This window comes from Elephantulus edwardii, unplaced genomic scaffold (genome assembly GCF_000299155.1).
Source record: "Elephantulus edwardii isolate Elephantulus edwardi_28Jun2011 unplaced genomic scaffold, EleEdw1.0 scaffold00019, whole genome shotgun sequence".
NCBI classification, from domain to species: Eukaryota; Metazoa; Chordata; class Mammalia; order Macroscelidea; family Macroscelididae; genus Elephantulus; species Elephantulus edwardii.
The window spans coordinates 1,550,199-1,558,685 of NW_006399769.1; positions in this window are offsets into that span (position 1 = coordinate 1,550,199).

An 8,487-nucleotide genomic window follows, 5' to 3' on the forward strand; every position below is an offset into this window, starting at 1 on the left:
CCCATGTCAGTCCATCTCATCTCACCAATGCCTAGTATGTCAATATTTATGCGTTCCATTTCTTCCTTAACAATATCTAATTTTCCTACATTCGTGGTTTTCACATTCCATGTCCCAATCACCAGTGTCTGCTTACAACTGTTCCTCTTCCTTTGTATTTCCATACTTGAAAACTCAACCTCCTTTTCCGTTGCTGTTATCTAAATGTGTTCTGTTTAAAATCAAGATGAGAAAACAACAACAACAAAATAATCTACAAAGGAGAACCAATTAGATTAGCTCTGTCTTCTCCACAGAAACCATGTGAGAAAGAAGACATTGGGTTGGTATATACAGAAGGCTGAACTAAAACAATTATCTGCCAAGGATCTTGTATCTAATAAAGCTGTCCATCAAATATGAAGGAGAAATTAAGTTATTTGTCGAAAAGCAGGAAATTAAAAAATTAGTGAAGACAAGAACAATTCTATATGAAATACTAAGAAAAGTCCTGCACATGGGGACAGCAGAGGAAAGCAGATGAACCAAAGTAACCAGCAACAAAAGAAAAAGGAAAACAGCAAAATGGGAACAAAAAACCCTCGCCTATCAATAATCAACACGAATTACTTAAGCACACTAATTAAGAGAAAAAGAGTAGCAGAATGAATTTTCAAAAACAAAGCCTGTTAGTATGTTGCCTACAGGAAACAAATTTAGGAAAAGAATAAAAAGATGAAAAACCAAACACACATATACCAAGCAAATGGCATCCATAAGAAAGCTAGAGAGGCAACACTAATCTATGATAAAATAGACTTCAGGATGAAAATCAGCATATGTGAAAAAAGAAAGACACTATATAAGGATTAAAGGAATAATTGATCAAGAGGACATACCCTTAGTTAACATCCACACATCAAATTAGGTTGTTACATGCCATCAAATCAGCTATGACTCATAGTAATGTCATACTTTCTCTGACCAACAAGAGAGTGCTTCCATCAGAATGAATCACTCAAGACTTTCTTTAATTAAGAGATAAGAGAAGAGGAACTTATGGTTGCGTATTCTCACAACCTGTAGTCTTCATGGCTTTTACTGAGAAGTTTTTCATTTCATAAGCACTGAATTTTTTAAAAAATTTTATTTTATTAATTTTAATGAATGTTTACAGAGATTTTGGATTTCCATTCATTCATTGCTGCATTTTTCTCCTTGCCCACCCTTCCCCCCTAATTTGCTCTTCTCTTTGAAAAGTAAAAGAAAAATTCCTTCATTGGTATACAATCCCCTCCTCCCCAGAATACACTCCACTATGCAACCTTTATTCTAGACTCTTGTCATAACCATAACACCCAATTGTATATCGCTTTTAAACTGTTCTCGCCCTCATCTGTTTCAATGAAGTATACATAATTTATCCAATTTTTCTCAGTTTCACCCTGACCCTGATGTCAGTCCCATTCTACAGTTCTGGTATATTCACACAATGGAATACTATGCAGCACTGAAAGAAAAGGAATTCATGAAATATTATGCAAAATGGTGACCCTGGAGGACATTATGCTGAGTGAAATACTTCACGCATAAAAGGACAAATATTGCATAAGGTCACTGTTGTAAAATGGGACTGACATTGGGGTTGAGGGAAGACAGAGAAGGAAGGGAGGAATGATGTATACTGCATTGAAACAGATGAGGGAGAAAACTGTTTAAAAGGGCTATATGATTGGGTATTATTGTCATGACAGGAGTCCAGAATGAAGGCTGCATAGTGGAGTTGAGGGGAGGGATTGCATAACAATGAAAGAGTTTTTCTTTTACTTTTCAAAGAGAAGAGTGAAGTGGAGGAGGGTAAGGAGTATAATAAAAATATTACAAGTAAAGAAAAAAAAAGATTTGAACCAATAAACAACAAACCATCTTTTGAGTGAAAAAAAACAACCCCCAAAAAACCCCATGTTATGCAGATGACACAATCTTGATTACTGAATGTGAGAAGGACTTGCAGCAGAAGATCCAAGATTACAGCCTTCAATATGAATTCTATCTAAATGTCAATAAAATAAAAAATTCTCACCACTGGACTAATAGGTGACATCATGATAGGTAGAGAAAAGGTCTAAACTGTCAATGACTTCATCTTGCTTTGATCCACAATCAACACACTTGGTATCAGCAGTCAGAAGATCAGGAGACACATTGCACTGGGAAAATCTGCAGTCAGGGACTTGTCCAAATTACTGAGGAGCAATGAACCTTAGCTTTCAATTTGAAATATAAGGTGCGCCTGATTTAGGTCCTGGTCTTTTCCATCACTTGTTATGAATCTGAGAGCTGGACAATGAATAAAAATGAAAGTTGTATGCATGGGCTGCCAAATGAAGAAACAAGATATGTCTTGGAAAAAGCATAGCCAGAGTGATTATTGGGGGCAAAGATACCTTTGTCTGAATACTTTGGACATATTGCTAGGAGAGATTATTTCTTGGAGAGGGACATGGTTGGAAAGGTCAGTGAAGTAGAGGAAGAATCTCAACCAGTTGGATTGACTGCATCAATGGGCTCAATTATGACAGATCATGAGGATGGCATGGGATATGACAGAGTTAAAATCTGTTGTTCATAAAGTCGCTATGAGTTAACTCGATGGCACCTAACAAGAACAATTGAAAAGAAAGTTTCTAAAAAAAAAAAAAAAAGTGGGGAGCTCTGGTGGCCTAGTGGCAAGAAGCTGCACTGCAATCCCCGAGGAACACGGTTCAAATCCACCAGATGCTCTGCCGGAGAAGGAGGTGCAATATCCTCCTGTACCAGTCAGATCTGATTTGACGGTACACGCACACAAAATTAAAAAAAAGAAAAGAAAGTTTCAATTCATGTGCCTATGGATATAAATAAGAGTGGGAGAAATCCATCTTGTATTTTTCCTCACCCACCAAGCCATCTTTTAGGAAGTAGTGTTTGCACTGGGCATTTAAGGTGATAGGAGTTGATGTCAATGCATCAAGGCTGCAGTTTATATTTGATCAGGTTGTTCATTGCATAAGAGTTCCTAGCAGAGGGGTTGAAATCCAGTTTGTACCTTCAGATATTGAAATATAGTTTGTGCAATCCATTTTGTTCTTAACTGGTGAAAATGCATCAGTTAGATAAATACCTATAGCTAGTGACTTTACATACAACAAAGAAAGGTGAGCAGGACCTATTCCTTACAATCAACAGTATGTGTATGTTCATCGTTTCTCTGTTGTGCCAATCCATCTGACTTACAGTCCCCTTCAATCTTCCAGGTCCTCTGCTTCACCAAACATGATGTCTTCCTCTAACGATCGATCTCACCTATGAAAATCAAGAAAGTCAAACAGGGTTCTGTTATGATCAATACACAATTTATCCCACATTCAATATACAATACTTAAATATGATCAATACACAATTACCCACAATTCTCAGTGGGTAATTTTCAGAAGTAGATCACCAGTTATTTCTTCCTACTCAGTCTTAATTTGGAAACTCTGTTGAAACCTGCCCATTTTGTACCTGTTAATATTTTAACTACGGCCTGTAAAGCTTCCAACATCACAGCAACATACAAGCCATCACAGCATCACAAATCGGCAGACAGGTTGTGGATACATCAGTGAATATGGGCTAATTATGCCCTGTGTTCTCTGTTATCATCACTATTACTTCCCTGGCCAGTGTCTGAGAGAACCACCCAGTCTATTCTTCTTTAAAGAAGTACATGAATGAAATTCATTCTCTTAAACGTCAAAGGATATTTTCAGAGTATTCTGTCTAATTACTGGTGAACGGTCACTGGAAATCCAAAGGTGGAGAATTACCTTGCCAAGAAATGATCAGAGTTCTGTGTAAGAGCAAAAGCAAATTCATTCCTTCATGTCTCCTAGGGGTCTGGCTACTGCTCTTGCCACTAGATGGCAACCTTGCCCAGTACTGGAAGCAGACAAAGGCCACTGCCATCCAATCTTAGCAACTCTGTAAGGACAGAGTAGAACTGCCCTATAAAGTTTCCAAGGTTGTAATATTTAAAAGAGTGGCCTAGTAGTAAGGAGTTGTACTTCCAAGTCAAAGGATGGAATTTCAAATCCACTAGCTGTTATGTAGAAGAAAGATGGGCAATCTTCTGTGTAATTTACAGACACTGAAAACCTATGAGGTGGTCAGCTATGAGTTGGTTCTTACTTGCTAACACTTAACAGCAATCTTTAAAAGGAAGAAGACTGCCTTATTTCCTCTCTATTAGAGCAACTAATGAGTTTGAGCCATGGATCTTTTGATTAGTAGCCAAGCTCTATAATCAGGGTTCTTTGAAAACAGACTACAAAGAACTCAGAAGGCAAACAAAGTTGAGATTCAAAGATTAACTGTGTGGAAAAGTTTAATTCAATGTCTTTATTATATGATTTTGAAAGTTCTCTACTATGGAATAACTCATAATTTCAATGAAGTTATCAAGCTCCTACAGCACTTCTTCACCATTTGTTGAAGGCCTCTGTCTGATTCTGTTTCAGTCAGCAAATGTTTAAACCTAGGAGACACAAGCCACGTCACAAGAAATTTAGTATCCTGTTGTTGTTGTTGTTGTTATGTGCCGTCAAGTTGCTTGTGACTCATGGTGACCCTATGTACAACAGCCCTAAACTCTGCTCTGTCCTGTGCCAATCGCACTGTCTCTGACACTCTCATCCCGATTACCCCAGTCACTGAATCAATCCACCGCATAGAGGGCCTTCCCCTCCTGCGCTGTCCCTCCACCCTACCAAGCATGATGTCCCTCTCCAAGGGACATGTCCAAAGTATGTTAGACGGAGCCTCAGAATCCTTGCCTCCAAGGAGCCACCAAGTTTGACCCTTTCCAGAATGAATCTGTTTGTTTTCCTAGCAGTCCATGGTACTCTCAATACTCTTCTCCAGCACCACAACTCAAAGGCATCAGTTCTCCTTCTATCCTTCTTAGTCATTGTCCAGCTCTCTGATGCATAACAAGTGATTGCGAAGACCATGGCCTGTATCAGATGCACCTTAGTCTCCAGAGAGACACCATTGCTCTTCAGTACTTTGGAGAGGTCCCTAATAGCAGACTTTCCCATCGCAATACGTCTTTTAATTTTCTGGCTACTGGTGCTGAGAGTGTTGACTGTGGAGCCAAGCAAACTGAAGCTGTGAACAATCTCAATCTCTTAACCATCCATCCTGATGGTGCCAATTGGTCCAGTGGTGAGAATCTTTGTCTTCTTAATATTGAGCCTCAATCCATATTGTAGGCTGCAGTCCTTGACCCTCTGCAGCAAGCGCTTCAGGCCCTCCTCACTTTCTGCAAGCAGGGGTATGTCATCTGCATATTGCAGATTGTTGATAGATCTTCCACTAATCTTGACCCCACATTCCTCCTCATAGAGCCCAGCCTCCCGGATAATATGTTATGCATACAGGTTGAAAAGGTATGGAGACAGGACACATCCCTGAAACATGCCCTTCCCAATTTTGAACCATGCAGTGTCTCCTTGCTCTGTTCTGACTACTGCCTCTTTGTCCAACTATAGGTTTCTCATTAGCACGATCAAGTGTTCTGGGATTCCCATTCTTCTGAGAGTCAGCCACAGTTTGTTATGATCCACACAGTCAAATGCCTTTGCATAGTCAATGAAACACAGATATACATTCTTCTGGTATTCCCTGCTTTCAGCCAAGATCTTTCTAACATTAGCTACAATATCCATAAGAAATACTGTTGTGCATCAATTTCATCCTCTTTAAATTGTGCATTTCTGATTGTATTTGGCAGTCTCTTTACACTTGGACTAGCGCTTCTAAGCTTGATCCCAGTTTGTCTCTTATGAACATTATGGCTTTGGGCTTTACTCCCAGGTCTCTGAGAACTAAGGCAAAAACTGAGATTTGTACACCAATGTTCATAGCAGCATTATTCACCATCACAAGAACATGGAAACAGCCCAAATGTCCAACCACAAATGAATGGATTGAAAAATTATGGTATATTCACACAATGGAATACTATGCAGCATGCAGGAGCAATAACTTTGTAAATTATTACCTAACTTGGGAGGGACTGGAGAGCATTATACTGAGTGAACTATCTCAGTTCCACAAGGGCAAATAGTGTATAAAGCCATTATTGTAGAATGAGTATAAGGATCCAGGAGTGAGTGATGGGAGAGGCTGGAAGCAGAGTGATGTGAATGTGTAGGGGGGAGGGAAATTAATCATTGGGCTGTATAATTTGACGGATGGAGGTGGTGAGGGAAATAGAGTTTGTTCAAATTTATATTTAAATTTTGTAAATAAACTAGTAGAAGGGGAAAAAAGAAATATTGTTGTTATGTGCTGTTGAATCAACCCTGACTGCTAGTGACCCTGCACATTTGGACAGAATGAAACCTTGTCCATTCCTGTGCCACCCTTATATTCTCTGTTGCACTTAATGCTGTTGTTGCAGCCACTCTTGCAATCTATCTCGTTGAAGGTCTTTCTCTTTTTTGCATATACTCTAGTTTAGCAAGCAAGATGCCTTTCTCCAGAAAGTGACTCCTATTGGTAATATGCCTAAATTATGTGAGACAGATCTTCCCCTCTTTGATGAAGGATTACATGGCTGTACTTATTTCAAGATAAATTTGTTTGGTTTCTTGGAAGTTCATGCCATATTCTATATTCCTTGGCAATGTCACAATTCTAAGGCATCAATTCTTTTTTGGTCTTCTTTATTCATTGTCCCACTTTTATAAATATAAGTTATTATTGTTGTTAGTTACTTTCAAGTCTAATATGACTCATAGTGACCCTATGAACAACTAATCTGAACCTTGTCCTATTCTGTACTAACCTCCTAAATTTCTGACACAGCTTAGCCCATTGCTGCAGTCACTGTGTCAGTTCATCTGATTGAGAGTCTTCTCTTCTGCTGATCTTCCACATTTCCAAGCATGATGTTCCTCTTCAAGGAAAAGCATGTTTTAACAACGTGTCCAAAGTATATGAGCTGATGCTTTGTCATTTTTGTCTCCAAGGAGCACTCTGGCTGTATGTTCGTCAACATTTATCTTTTTGCTCTTTTGGTAGACCATGAGCTATTCAGTACACGGCCAATGGACACATGAAGAAGTGCTCAAAAACACTGGCAATGAGAGAGAAGTAAATAAAAACCACAATAAGATACCATCTTACCCCAGTAGCTTTGGCAAAGTCTAGCAGGACAAGCAAGCAATAAATGTTGGAGAGGATGTAGAGACACTGGAACTCTCATACACTGTTGGTGGGATAATAAAATGGTGCAACCACTGCAGAAGACAGTTTGATGTTTCCTTAACAAGTTGAACATAGAAGTTCCATATGACCCAGCTATTCCATTAATAGGAATATACTCCAAGGAAATTAGAACTGAGATATAAACAGAGATTTGTACACCAATATTGATAGCAGCATTATCTACACTCACAAGAACACGGAAATAGCTCAAATGTTCAACCACAACTGAATGGATTGAGAAATTGTGGTATATTCACATAATGGAATACTATGCAGAACTCAGAAGCAATAATTTAGAGAAATATTCCATAACTTGGGAACGACTGGAGAGCATTATGTTGAACGGACTAACTTATTCTCATCAGGACAAATAACACCATTATTGTAAAAATAGAAGGATAACTAATAAAACATGTATGAGGATCAAAGGAGGGAAGGAGTGAGAGATAGGTGAGGATGGGGAGATACAATAGGGTTGCACAATTTGGTGGGTGGAGGAAGAGAAAATAGGAAGAATCAGGTCGGAAATCTGAAAAGACAGCGTAATAGTGGGCATAACAGGCCTTTGAAAACCCTGTGCCCAACAGAGCACACTTAGACAAGCAGATATGGCAACTGAAGCTGAGCCCTCGAGTATGGAAACAAAAGGAAGGAGGAACAGTTGTAAGCAGACACTAGTGATTGGAACATGCAATGTAAGAACCATGAATGTAGGAAAATTGGGAATTGTTAAGAGGGAAATGGAATGCATAAGTATTGACATACTAGGTATTGGCAAAATGAGATGGACTGGCATGGGACATTTTGAGTCAGAGGATCATATGATCTACTATGCTGGAGACAAAAAGGTGAGGGAAAATGAGGTTGCTTTCATAGTAAAAAAAGTAATTTCTAGATCCGCCTTGAAAGATAATGTTGTGATAATAATAATATCCATAGGCATACAAGGAAGTCCAGTGAATACCACCATCATTCAAATATATGCACCGAGAACCAGAGCCAAAGAGGAGGAAATAGAAGATTTATACCAACATTTACAGTCAGAGATTGATTGAACATGCAATCAAGATACACTAATAATAATGGGTGATTGGAATGCAAAAGTTGGAAATAGAGAAGGATCAGCAGTTGGAAAACATGGACTTGGTGACAGAAATGAAGCAGGAGATAGAATGATATAACTTTGCACAATCAATGGCTTAATCATTGCAA